Genomic DNA, 13,691 nt, shown 5'->3' with positions numbered 1-13,691 from the left:
GAACTCTCTGCTGATAGCTGTGGCAGCTGCTGGAATCATAAACCTCTGCAGTCACCAGGATGCTTCTCACCCCATGGAGTCTCATGGACAGGCCCTTGTGTGAATTGGGACCCAAAAGGGGTCTTTTGGGTATCAAACCCAACTTTCTGCTTTGGAGTAGAAAAGTCTAGATGCTCCCATGCTTCCATGTACAAGTATTCCACATAGGGATGGGGAAGAATTTGGATTCAGTTTGCATTTAAATCTGAACCTATCAAATTCACACTGTGCAAAACAACATGAGAACCAAAACACTGCCATCATTCAAAATTCACACTCACCTGAATTTTGCAATGGAATTCTTACAACCGACATTTACATGAATGCTTATGTTAGGAGGAAATGTGTATAAAAATGAATATATTCATGAAAATAACCTACCCAAAATCCACTGCATCGGAGAAAATTATATTAGGGGGAAAGCCATTGGGGGGGAAATGTGTACATTAGTCAAAACTGCAGACAAAAATGGGTTTATTAGGATAAATTCTCCCTAAAATGCTGGATAATTTTCATGAATTATGTGATTGCAAATTGTTGTAGAAACCTGGAGAACTGAATTCATGATTGGAAAAATAAGGAACAGAGATAACTGAAATGGACTGATCTTTCCATCCCTATTTTCAGATACTATGCTCTGCAACTGATGGATGAATTCAGCGTGCCAGGCAAGCAAAGAGTATTCCTGGGGATCTGTGACCACATAATAACATTTGATTGACTCATTGGTATTTCCTGGAATAATGTTAGTGCAATCCAAAGCCAATACTATGGTGCCAGTGCTGGCACAGTTTCACAACACAGTTTATCGGCTCTGTGTTGCCTTTCCCTGACTTCCAGAGTGAGTGTAAAGTCATCCACTTGTCTCTTGGATTCAGCCATAAAGTCAGCATTTGGTGACGTATGTTTTGTCACCCAGCCTTTACCTATCCCCAATAAATCTTGGCCCAGTCATGTTGTTTTGACAGCTGTCAAGTATCTGCCTCTTGGCACTTTCCCTTTCCTCTTTTCTTTTTTATTTAATTGAGTTCAACTTAGAATACAAGCCAGATAGCCCCAGGTCTATCTTTCAATATGGCAACTGGGAGATGAGGAATGCAGGGGTTAACAATAGCCAAAGGAACACTTACTTTGAATTTATAGCGTTTTGGCATACCTGCCAAATTCAAAGGAGAGACTTCCTCAGCCCTTGAGGTTAACAGTTGCAAACCTGTCTTGAAAGGCAGATTGTATATCAGTAAAAATTGTGGGAGAGAGAAACAACAGTGACCTTCCTGCGGTTGTCTGCTATAGACCTCCAAGCCAAACTGAGGGTGTGGATGATGCCTTCCTACAGTAGATGACCAAACATTCAAAAAGGAGAAATGTAGTAGCTATGGGAAAGTTCAGCTACCCCAGGTATCTGCTGGAACTCAAACTCTGCCAAGGATGCAAGGGCCAACAAATTCCTCAGTTGCCTCGCTGACCATTTTCCAGAAGGTGAAAGAAGCAACAAGGGAGAGATCTCTCTTGGGCCTGGTCCTCACTAACAGGGAGGAACTGCTCAATGAAGTGAAAGTAGAGGGAACCAGGGTTTCAGCAAGGGAAAGATGAACGTAGTCAACATGCACTTTGAACTGATTTCGAAAAGCTTAAGGAGTGACTGGGTGAGATTCCATGGTCAGAAATACTGAAAGAGAAGGGAAGAAGAAGAAGAAGAAGAAGAAGAAGAAGAAGAAGAAGAAGAAGAAGAAGAAGAGGAGGAGGAGGAGGAGGAGGAGGAGGAGGAGGAGGAGGAGGAGGAAAAAGAGGAGGAGGAGTTTGGATTTGATACCCCGCTTTATCACTATCCTAAGGAGTCTCAAAGCGGCTAATAATCTCCTTTCCCTTCCTCCCCCACCAAAAACACTCTGTGAGGTGAGTGAGGCTGAGAGACTTCAGAGAAGTGTGACTGGCCCAAGGTCGCCCAGCAGCTGCAGGTGGAGGAGCGGAGACGCGAACCCGGTTCACCAGATCACGAGTCTGACAATTCCAATAAGAAACAAAAGTGGGAGCCACCTAAAGAAACCAGTGAGAGTTAAGAAGGGCATGTATAAGAAATGGAAGAAATGGGAAATCACAAAGGAGGAGTAAACAGAAATAGCCAATATTTGCAAATCTCAGAATGAACTCAGGCTTGCAAGAGAGGTTAAAAATAATAATAAAAGGTTTTTTTCAGCTATGTTTGAAGAAAGAGGAAGAACAAGCAGATATTAGGTCCCTTGCATGGAGAAGATGGGAAAATGCTATTGAATGACAGAGAGAAGGTGGAAGTGCTCAGCACATACTCTGCCTCTGTTTTCACCTAAAAAGAAGAAGTGCCCCTGCTGGTGTTAACAGAATAAATGATGCAAGGAGGGAGCTGCAGCCCAAGAAAAAAAGGTGGTAAGGGAACATCTAGCTACTTTAAATGAATTCAGATCTCCAGGGCCTGATGAGCTGCATCCAAGGGGACTAAAGGAGATTGTAGATGGAATCTCAGAGCCTCTGTTAATGCCCAGTGGCACGGGGGGGGGGGAGGCCCCTTCTCCCTGCCTTCATCCCACGTCTGCGCCCCCATCCTGACACCAGTTTTGCTGTGTGTCCTTCTTGGTCCTCACCCTCGGTGGTCAGCTGCTGCCACCACACACACTGGCTCCCCTCAGGCAGCCTTGGGGCAGGCTGGGCAGTGGCCCCTAGTGATTTCCAGGGTGAGTCTCTCTCTCTCTCTCTCTCTCTCTCTCTCTCTCTCTCTCTCTCTCTCTCTCTCTCTTTCTCTCTCTCTCTCTCTCTCTCTCTCTCTCTCTCTCTCTCTCTCTCTCTCTCTCTCTCTCTCTCTCTCTCTCTCCTTCCTGCACACCCTCCCTATTAAAGTGGGGTGTTCCTCACATTACATGATTTCACTTAGGCAAGCAGGGGGCCTGGAACGTAACCCCTACATAAGTGTATAAGTGCCTTTTTAAGGCAGTTCCCTATGTAATGTAATTCTAGGAGAATGCAATGCCCTTCTGCAATATATTCTATTCAAACAATGTGTTCCAGCTTGTACATGGTGTTCAAGCAGAAATGCATCATTTGTCCACAAGATGAGCCAGCGCTGCCTGTAGAATCAAGATCACCCTCATTAGCCAGAAAAGGGTCAATACAGTCAAAAGCTTGATGTCAACGTTAGACAATAGCATATTACAGTAAATTGCCTTCCTGTGTATCATAGGAAGTTATTAGGTGTTGCTTAAAGTTCCCTGGTGCCAAGATGCTCTATTTCACTTAAGATGCTGCACTGAAAAATCAAGACCCTGACCATTCAAAATATTGATCAGCTTTTGAAAACAACAACAATCCATTAAAAAAATTCCAGTAAGAATACCAGTTAGAATCATAGAATTGTAGAGCTGGAAGGGACCACAAAGGTCATCTGCTATACAGGAATCTTAAACCAGCTTCATAGCTTATATGGAGTTCAGGGCTGGGGGGTGGGGAGTTTGGCCCCCAGGACTCTTCCCAGGCCAAACCCATCATTAGCCACGCTTTATCCTCTCCTTGAATGGTTCACACACACAACCCGCCTGGCTAGGATGTGTCTGATAACTCTTGCTTGCCTGGATGTAGGGCAGAGAGGGTGGTGTTAAGTGTGTATGTGTGTGGAAAGCAGTGGCCTGCACACATTGCCTTGGTATGCGCAGTGTTGTACACATTGCTGGGCTGCATTGCAAAATTCAGAGCCGAGTGAATTTTGAACGGATGGTTCTCACATTGTTTCAGAAAGTGCAAATTAGGTCTAGTTCGCCCTTATTTACAAACTGAATTAAATCTCTCGCCCAGCCCTGGTACAGGGTAGTGCTCAAACTGCAGTTAAGTGATTGGCTGCATGGGCCCTGTGGATACAGGGGACGAAACATAAGCGACAGTCAGAGAAAGTGCTTGAAAATATCCTGCATGGTGATGCAGCTACGCTGCTGTTGTGTCTGCAACATCCTTTTGCAATGTGATGCTCTGCACAGCTTCTTAGCATCCTGTTTGCCAGCACAATAACTGCTGCTCATCTGCCCTTCTCTCCTGAGTGTGACACAGAGGAACCCATCAATGTTTTATTTAAATGGATTGCCTTAAAGTAACTCTGCAAACGTTGTAAATGTTCCATTTAATAATAGCTCAGAAACCTCAGTGGCTCCCAAGTGCAGTGGCCAGACTTTTCTCTGGCGCCCCATGCCCAGAGCACGGGACTCCCCTCTTTGCCCGAGCTACAGGGTGGTTTACAACAAAATCACAGTGCCAACAAAAAGAATCCATAAAATGACACAATCATTAAAATACACAACACAGCAACTCGTAACAACTCAGCTAATGTAGCATAGTCCTTAAAAAGCAACACAATAGCTCATAGCAACTCATAACAACTGACTGGATAGCATTTCACTAATAGCAGCAGCAACTAACCCACTGAGCTGCAGTTCAGCTTAATTTACACCAGACCAGAATACTCTGAATTTAATGGCACTTTTCCACTACAAGAAGTCTAAAAATGTTGTCTAAATGTGTTATTCTGTCAACCTGATTGCCTCAAGGACTGTCTGTTCCCCTACAGACCTGCCAGGGCTTTAATTTGTGTAATCTGGTGAGCAAGTACAAGAGACGGGGCCTTCTCAGTGGTGGGATCACAGCTCTGGAATATCCTGATGAAAATTTCCAACAAAGATTAAAAATACATTAAAACATCAGTCATTAAAAACTTCTCTAAACGTCAGATAGTTGTTTATCTCTTTGACATCTGATGGGAGTGCGTTCCACAGGGCTATATTTTAGACAGAAATTGAAGAAAATTGATTTATTTCAATGGCCATTTAATGTTTGATTCGGTTATAGGAAAGAGATTTTTTAAAAAATTAGCGACTGCCTTCAAATTGTATTATTTTAAAATGTATGCTTCTGCAATTTCTGTTACTTTGTTTAATTGTTTATACAGCACTGTGCAGGCCGGAATGCTCATCAGCAAAAGAGAGGGATGATAACAACAAGAACAGCAACAATTTGGAATGTATGCTTCCATGATTGCTGTTATTTTGTTTTAATCGTCAAATTTCCTCATATAAGTAAGGTGCGTGGAATACTCTAGCATGGAAGGTTAGGATAATGATGATAATAATAAAAGTAATATTTAGGGATGAGGGAGAAATTTGGTTCAATTCACATTTAAAGGCAAATCTATCAAATTTGCACTTTCCAAAGCTATATGGGAATTGAAACACAGCCATCCTTTGAAACCCACATTTATCTGAACTTTGTGAATAAATGCATATATCAATGTAACAAGTGTGTTAAACTGAATTTATTAGTAAAAATAACATTTAAAAGTTGCATTGTATTAGGGGAAATCACTTGCAAAAATGTGTACGTTGGTCAAAACTGCATGTGAAATTGTGTTTATTAGAAGAAATTCACATTAAAATGCTGATGAATTTCATGAGGATCTCTTTGAAACTTGCTGCAGAAATGTGGAGAACTGAATTTAATACTGGAAAAATGAGAAACTGAGAGAACCAAAACTGACAGATCCATAAATCCTTACTACTAATACTATTAAAAATAATCATTATTATATCTGATGCAAACAGCATAAGGTACTCTGGAATTTTACTTGGCATGGCTTTCAATGTTAACCTCTCACTAAACTTAATAAAACTTGCTTTAGAGTTTCGTGTAACTTTTCTGCCACCTACTGTTTATTAATCAAACAACAAAAAGTATAGACCTCCTACAAGTATTACTGGATCCAGAAAACGATTGAACCTTCCTTCCTTCCTTCCTTCCTTCCTTCCTTCCTTCCTTCCTTCCTTCCTTCCTTCCTTCCTTGAACACCTCCCCATTGCAGCCAGTTGGACTGTTGCCCGCTCTGCCCTTAATGCCATATAGCGAAGTACTGTAGTAACAGTTGACTTAATGTTGCCCCAGTCACTGCCAGGAAATGAAATTATCTTCTGGCTAAGATCCCTGGGGAACCAGCCTATTCTGTCTGTTTCTCTGACCTCTAAATGGATCCTGCATTAAGAACCCAAGATGCTGTGTCAGGGCTGCTTTTTCCAGCAAGCTGCTTTAAAATGTCTGCACCTGCGGGATGTGAAAGAACAGGTGAGGGAATGCAATTAACTATATTATACTGTATTCGTTTACAGACCCGCGTGTGGCCATTAACAGACAAAAAGGATCCGTATACCACTTGCATTTAAATAAACTGGGCAGAGCACCTTATGCAGTTTAATTGAAAGCATAGGAATTAGCCATTAGGCTGAACTCCCCTTTTGTTACCCCGTTCTTCAAAGGAACAGGCTACAGACTGAAAAGTTTAAAACATATATTTTACTCACAGTCAAGCATTCATCCTTAGCAGCAACAGCAGTAAAATAAATGCAGGTAAAATACTTTTATTTACAGCAAAAACAGCTTAAGATATGTGCCTGAGGATGGAGAAGCTGACAGACATCTTTTTCTATGGTTGGTTGAAGAGAGAAGGTGGGGGAAGGAACAGGAAATACCTCTTTTCTTCTTCCCCCAGTGGCCTAGCTAAGGGGTGCACAAGGGGCAGCAAGGTGGTCCCAAGCCCAGGTGCCCCGAGAGTCCAGCGGGCCGCTCACAAAAGCAGTGCAGGGCCGGACTCGTAGTGCACCTGAGCTGCTGCGTCCCGCCCCCCCCCCAGTTGTGCCAGCCCCACGAACACGCTTGGCCTGCAATGCACCCTTTCCGGTTTTACTTCCTTTCTGCTTCTCCTCCAGGTTTGTTTGGTTTATTTCTGTCGATTGTGGCAGCAGGACAGTTGGTATAATTTGATATAAAAAGAAACTCCCATTATGAAACATTCTGACCCTGGTACTAGTTCTTAGCTAAACCTGATGTACTATATATTTTGGAAAGTGTTTTGTCTGTCAGCTTGTTTGTTCTGCATGTAGTAATGTCAGCCTTAAAAAGTTTGTGTTTTGCTGGTCTATGGTGGGAGGGAGGGAGATTGGACAAATAAGAGAGAATTTTTTCTTCCTTGTTTGCCTTTTGCAAGATTTCAGAATGTTTTCCTGGTCCCTGTCCCCTCCCCCCATCATTTTGGGGTCAAAATTCTGCAGTTGGAAACGCATTGAAAATCCCCCCATAGGAATTAATGGAAATCATTGACTCGTTAAGTGAACACTCGCCTAACCAATGATTTCCTGAGAATGCCTTGTGTTCAGATAGTGGGATAATAAACCAATCTGTCTTTCTTCCTCTTGTGTGCGTGCACTTATTCTAAGCATAAGGTTAAGGGTAAACACGTATTCATAAGGGAGGTATGTTAGAATTTCAATACATCTTCCTCAGACACACACCTTGTAACCTAAGTACAGGAGATCCTCGTTTTGAGTGGGGGTTCTGTTCTGAAACACACACGCCTGGTGTCGGGGGGGGGGCTGCGTAAAGCATTCTGCTCCACTCCACCTGTTCTGACCCCACCCTTTTGGTGACGTTTTAGTGACGTTTTCGGGTCACATCCAGGTTCGGCACCCTCCACACCTGCATGATCACACATCAATCGGACACATGTAAATTGGTTGTTGCCAGAAAAACCATAAGTTTACTTATTCTTTCAACCAGCATTCTTACCAAACCATTTACTGCTGCACTATATTTACCAGACTCCATGCAGTCATACCTCATGTTACATTTGCTTCATGATGCATTTTTTCAGGTTGTGTCCTGCGGCGACCCGGAAGTACCAGAAAGGGTTACTTCCAGGTTTCGACACTCGCACATGTGCAGAAGTACTAAATTGTGCTTTGCGCATGCACACATGTGCCAAATTGTGTCGCGCACCTGTGCAGATACGGCGCTTCAGGTCACGGGCATTTCATGTTGTGAACGGGCCTCCGGAACGGATCCTGTTCGCAACCAGAGGTACCACTGTATATTGTTGGACTCTGACTCCCATCAAGCTCAATTGTCAGGAATGATGAGAGCTGGAGTCCACCATCTGGGGGCTGCAGTTTCCCCTCCCCTGTTCTAGGGAATGGGATGCTTTTAATGGCTTGTTTAAGGATTCTTGTGCCTGATGTCTGACTGGTTTCAGCTGCTTCCTGTCAACCCCAATTCTTTTCAAGTTTGGAATGATTAAAAAAAAAATCAGCAAGTTTTGTGATTGTATGAAAAGCAAGTTGCTTACTTTCCAAACTGGAAAATAAAAGTTAAATCTGATCATGTGAAAATCTTGCAGTAATAATTCCAAATGCAACATTTACTTCAAATCCCACCATTAAAAATGAGGTAACGAGAGATAACATGGGCTTTGAAAACCTTTTTACAGGCAAATGGACATATAATAAGAGTTCTGTTTCTCTTTTGTATAAACAATTGGGCTCCTGTGTTTGAGCCAAAGAGCCAATTAATATTAAAAGAGGGAAGGAAGACATAGGCATCAATCCTGACATAGGCACGGGACCTTCAGTTTCTTTTAAATATGCCTTTTAAACTGCTTATGAATGCAATCCTACACATGCTTCTATAATAATATAAAATGATTGTTAATTGAGCACATATATTATTTCTTACAGTATTATTTCTGATGTTATTTCTATACCTTTGCCTCCAAGAAGCTCAGTGTGTGTACGTGGCTTTCACTCTCCCCACTTTATCCTCACAACAACCCTGTGAGGTGGGCTAGGCTGAGAGGCAGCGACTGGGGCCCAGAGTTATCCAGGGCACTTCATAGCTGAGGGGGGACCTGAGCTTGATCTCTCAGGTACCAAGTAGCCGAAGGTTCAAACCACTGCATCCCTCTGGCTCCACAGACCACTTGACAGCACGAGCCATTGAAGTGGTGGTGTGCAGGGTGAAAGCAGAACAAAATGCAGAAAAAGCAAGCTCCAGGCATAAAAAAATCAATTTGACAGACTTTAAAAACAATTAAGCAATTCCATCAGATATAAAACTGATCTTTCATAAATGATCAAGACACACCTCAGGGAAAGGCTTCTTAGCCAAAAATATCTTCGGACACTTTAAACATCTTTGCACCAGGCACCTCTTTGATTTTGGCTACTAATTTATTCCAGAAAGCTGGGGCTGCAACGCTAACAGCCTGGTTTCTAGCACAACCATCTTCATTAAAACAAGAGATAAAAATCAACAAAACTTTAAAAACAGAACTACAACACTAAATTATAAGTGTGGGCTGGTTTGGTGAAACAAAAGTTTTCAGCAAGCACCTTAAACAATGCAATTAGGGTGCCTTTTGGCCTCCCCCCCCCCTTCCAGGCTGAGTGGACATAGAATGTACCGAGAAAATCTGCAGGATTGTTTTGCCTGAAGGAAACAGTCTATTATGCTCAAGAGCTACAAAATCCCAGCTCTCCCCCTATTCAGTGACTGAGTGTCAGACCGTGGGAAATGTTGTTGTTGTTTAGTTGTTTAGTCGTGTCCGACACTTCGTGACCCCCTGGACCAGAGCACGCCAGGCCCTCCTGTCTTCCACTGCCTCCCGCAGTTTGGTCAAACTCATGCTGGTAACCTCGAAAACACTATCCAACCATCTCGTCCTCTGTCGCCCCCTTCTCCTTGTGCCCTCCATCTTTCCCAACATCAGGGTCTTTTCCAGGGAGTCTTCTCTTCTCATGAGGTGGCCAAAGTACTGGAGCCTCAGCTTCAGGATCTGTCCTTCCAGTGAGCACTCAGGGCTGATTTCCTTCAGAATGGAGAGGTTTGATCTTCCTGCAGTCCATAGGACTCTCAAAAGTCTCCTCCAGCACCATAATTCAAAAGCATCAATTCTTTGGCGATCAGCCTTCTTGATGGTCCAGCTCTAACTTCCATACATCACTACTGGGAAAACCATGGCTTTAACTATATGGACCTTTGTTGGCAAGGTGATGTCTCTGCTTTTTAAGATGCTGTCTAGGTTTGTCATTGCTTTTCTCCCAAGAAGCAGGCGTCTCTTAATTTCGTGGCTGCTGTCACCATCTGCAGTGATCACGGAGCCCAAGAAAGTAAAATCTCTCACTGCCTCCATTTCTTCCCCTTCTATTTGCCAGGAGGTGATGGGCCCAGTGGCCATGATCTTCGTTTTTTTGATGTTGAGCTTCAGACCATATTTTGCGCTCTCCTCTTTCACCCTCATTAAAAGGTTCTTTAATTCCTCCTCACTTTCTGCCATCAAGGTTGTGTCATCTGCATATCTGAGGTTGTTAATATTTCTTCCAACAATCTTAATTCATCCAGCCCAGCCTTTTGCATGATGAATTCTGCATATAAGTTAAATAAGCAGGGAGACAATATACAACCTTGTCGTATGCCTTTCCCAATTTTGAACAATCGTTCCATATCCAGTTCTAACTGTAGTTTCTTGTTCCACATAGAGATTTCTCAGGAGACAGATGAGGTGATCAGGCACTCCCATTTCTTTAAGAACTTGCCATAGTTTGCTGTGGTCGACACAGTCAAAGGCTTTTGCATAGTCAATGAAGCAGAAGTAGATGTCTTTCTGGAACTCTCTAGCTTTCTCCATAATCCAGCGCATGCTTGCAATTTGGTCTCTGGTTCCTCTGCCTCTTCTAAATCCAGCTTGCACTTCTGGGAGTTCTCGGTCCACATACTGCTTGAGCCTGCCTTGTAGAATTTTAAGCATAACCTTGCTAGCGTGTGAAATGAGTGTAATTGTGCGGTAGTTGGAGCATTCTTTGGCACTGCCCTTCTTTGGGATTGGGATGTAGATTGATCTTCTCCAATCCTCTGGCCACTGCTGAGTTTTCCATACTTGCTGGCACCTTACTGGTGTAGCACCTTAACTGCATCATCTTTTAAAATTTTAAATAGTTCAGCTGGAATACCATCACTTCCACTGGCCTTGTTATTTGCAGTGCTTTCTAAGGCCCATTTGACTTCACTTTCCAGGATGTCTGGCTCAAGGTTAGCAACCACACCTCTTCTTGTATGTCTTCTGCTTCTGTTAGGTCCTTACCACTTTTGTCCTTTATTATGGTAATCTTTGTATGAAATGTTCCTTTCATATCTCCAGTTTTCTTGAACAGATCTCTGGTTCTTCCCATTCTGTTGTTTTCCTCTATTTCTTTGCATTGCTCGTTTCTTGTCTCTCCTTGCTATTTTTTGGAAATCTGCATTCAATTTCCTGTATCTTTCACTATCTCCCTCGCATTTTGCTTGCCTTCTCTCCCCCGCTATTTGTAAGGCTTCGTTGGACAGCCACTTTGCTTTCTTGCATTTCCCTGTTCATTGGGATGGTTTTTGTTGCTGCCTCCTGTATAATGTTGCGAGCCTCCATCCATAGTTCTTCAGGCACTCTGTCCACCAAATCTAAATCCTTAAACCTGTTCCTCACTTCCACTATGTATTCATAAGGGATTTGATTTAGATTGTATCTTACCGGCCCAGTGGTTTTTCCTACTTTCTTCAGTTTAAGCTTGAATTTTGCTATAAGAAGCTGATGATCTGAGCCACAGTCAGCTCCAGGTCTTGTTTTTGCTGACTTTGTAGAGCTTCTCCATCTTTGGCTGCAGAGAATATAATCAATCTGATTTCGATGCTGCCCATCTCGTGATGCCCATGTGTAGACTCATCTCTTGTGTTGTTGGAAAAGCATGTTTGTGATGACCAGCTTGTTCTCTTGGCAGAACTCTATTAGCCTTTCCCCTGCTTCGTTTTGAACTCCAAGGCCAAACTTGCCAGTTGTTCCTTTTATCTCTTGACTCCCTACTTTAGCATTCCAATCCCCTATGATGAAAAGAACATCCTTCTTTGGTGTCACTTCTATAAGGTGTTGTAAGTCTTCATAGAATTATTCAATTTCAGTTTCTTCAGCACCGGTAGTTGGTGCATAAACTTGGATTACTGTGATGTTAAAAGGTCTGCCTTGGATTCATATCGAGATCATTCTATCATTTTTGAGATTGCATCCCAGTACAGCTCTCGCCACTCTTTTGTTGACTATGTTGTACTTGTCCTCCACTCTTCCTCAGTAGCATGTAGGACGCCTTCCGACCTGAGGGGCTCATCTTCCAGCGTCATAACTTTTATATGCCTGGTGTCTTTGTCCATGCAGTTTTCTTGGCAGGGATACTGGAGTGGCTTGCTGGTTCCTCCTCCATGTGGATCACGTTTGGTCAAAACTCTCCACTATGACCTGTTCATCTTGGGTGCCCTGCTCGGCATAGTTCATAGCTTCTCTGAGTTATTCAAGCCCCTTTGCCACGGCAAGGCAGTGATCCATGAAGGGGGTGGGAAATGTTAGTTGCAGATAAAATTTCATCACACTGGGTGGAGCTTCTAATACTTTTGACAAATTACAGTCCTTTCCGTTCAAGCAAATTTTTGTGGAAATGATTTCCATCTTTAATTTTTGTTGAATCAGCAAAGGCTTTTAGTAGAGAGCTGGTGAGGCTTTGTTCTTTATTTCTTGCCCTGTTCAGGGAAGTTTTTAATATGTGACATTTCAGTGTATCTTTTATCTTTGTTGGAAGCCGCCCAGAGTGGCTGGGGAAACCCAACCAGATGGGCGGGGTACAAATAATAAATTATTATTATTATTATTATTATTATTATTATTATTATTATTATTATTATTCTTTAGAGGGAGAGTCATTTATGAAACTTGAATGTATTGTTTTGTACATTGACTGTTTTCTTTTCCTGCCTATATTTTACAAGTTAATTATGGGTGCTTATTTTAATGTTTTTATGAAATTGTTTTAATGTCCATTTTAATTATATGTGCTTTTTATAATTGGTTTTATACTCATCAACTACTTAGAAGCTACCTTAGCAATTAAGTGGCATATAAAAAACGATAACCACCACAACGTATCTGCCTCTTTTGCTCATTTATATCTTTCCATTATCTCCGCTTTTGGGAATTGGTTCATTATTACTTAACTTTACGTTTTTTACTTTTGTTTAGACATTTAAAAAAATATGAAATTGTTCAAAAATAAAGTTTTTATATTATATTTTTATATATTAAAAATAATTATTTTACTTTGACAAATTACAATTCATGGGTAATCCTTAACTCAACAAAGTTTTTTTTTAAAAAAAAAATAATAATCAGTAGGCATTTATTAAATTTATCTGATTTTATCTCTTTTGTAACTTTACTGTACGTCACTTAGGAACCATGATGCTAAACGGTATATAAATTGTTCAAAGAAACAAGCTACACTCAGAGTAGACCCACTGATGTTAATGGACCTAAATTAGTCACGCCCATTATTTTTAATGGGTCTACTCTGAATAGAATTAACATTGGATGCAACCCAGTTGCAATTAAGACGTGCGACTTCAGCAAGAATTAATTGAACAAAATGACTGCTAGTTTTTCAATAGAAATGCAATCTTGACAAATATGTGGCTAAATAATCATAATCATAATTTATTACTTATACCCCGCCCATCTGTCTAGGTTTCCCCAGCCACTCTGGGCAGCTTCCAACAAGAGATTAAATACAGTATGGCTGTTAGTCATAATGGGGAAACAGAGCCGCTCTATGCGGTGGGATTAGACCACTCTATTTATTTGGGCCATGGCTCATTGGCAGAGCACATGCTTTGTGTGCAGAAGGTCCCAGCTTCAGGCCTCCGGGCGTCTCCAGGGAGGGCTGGGGATTTCTCCTGTTGGAAACCCTGGAGCAACA

Source organism: Podarcis melisellensis (genome assembly GCF_964234715.1).
Source record: "Podarcis melisellensis genome assembly, chromosome: 16".
NCBI classification, from domain to species: Eukaryota; Metazoa; Chordata; class Lepidosauria; order Squamata; family Lacertidae; genus Podarcis; species Podarcis melisellensis.
The sequence above is the reverse complement of the archived record's forward strand: the minus strand, read 5'-3'. Positions refer to the sequence as shown.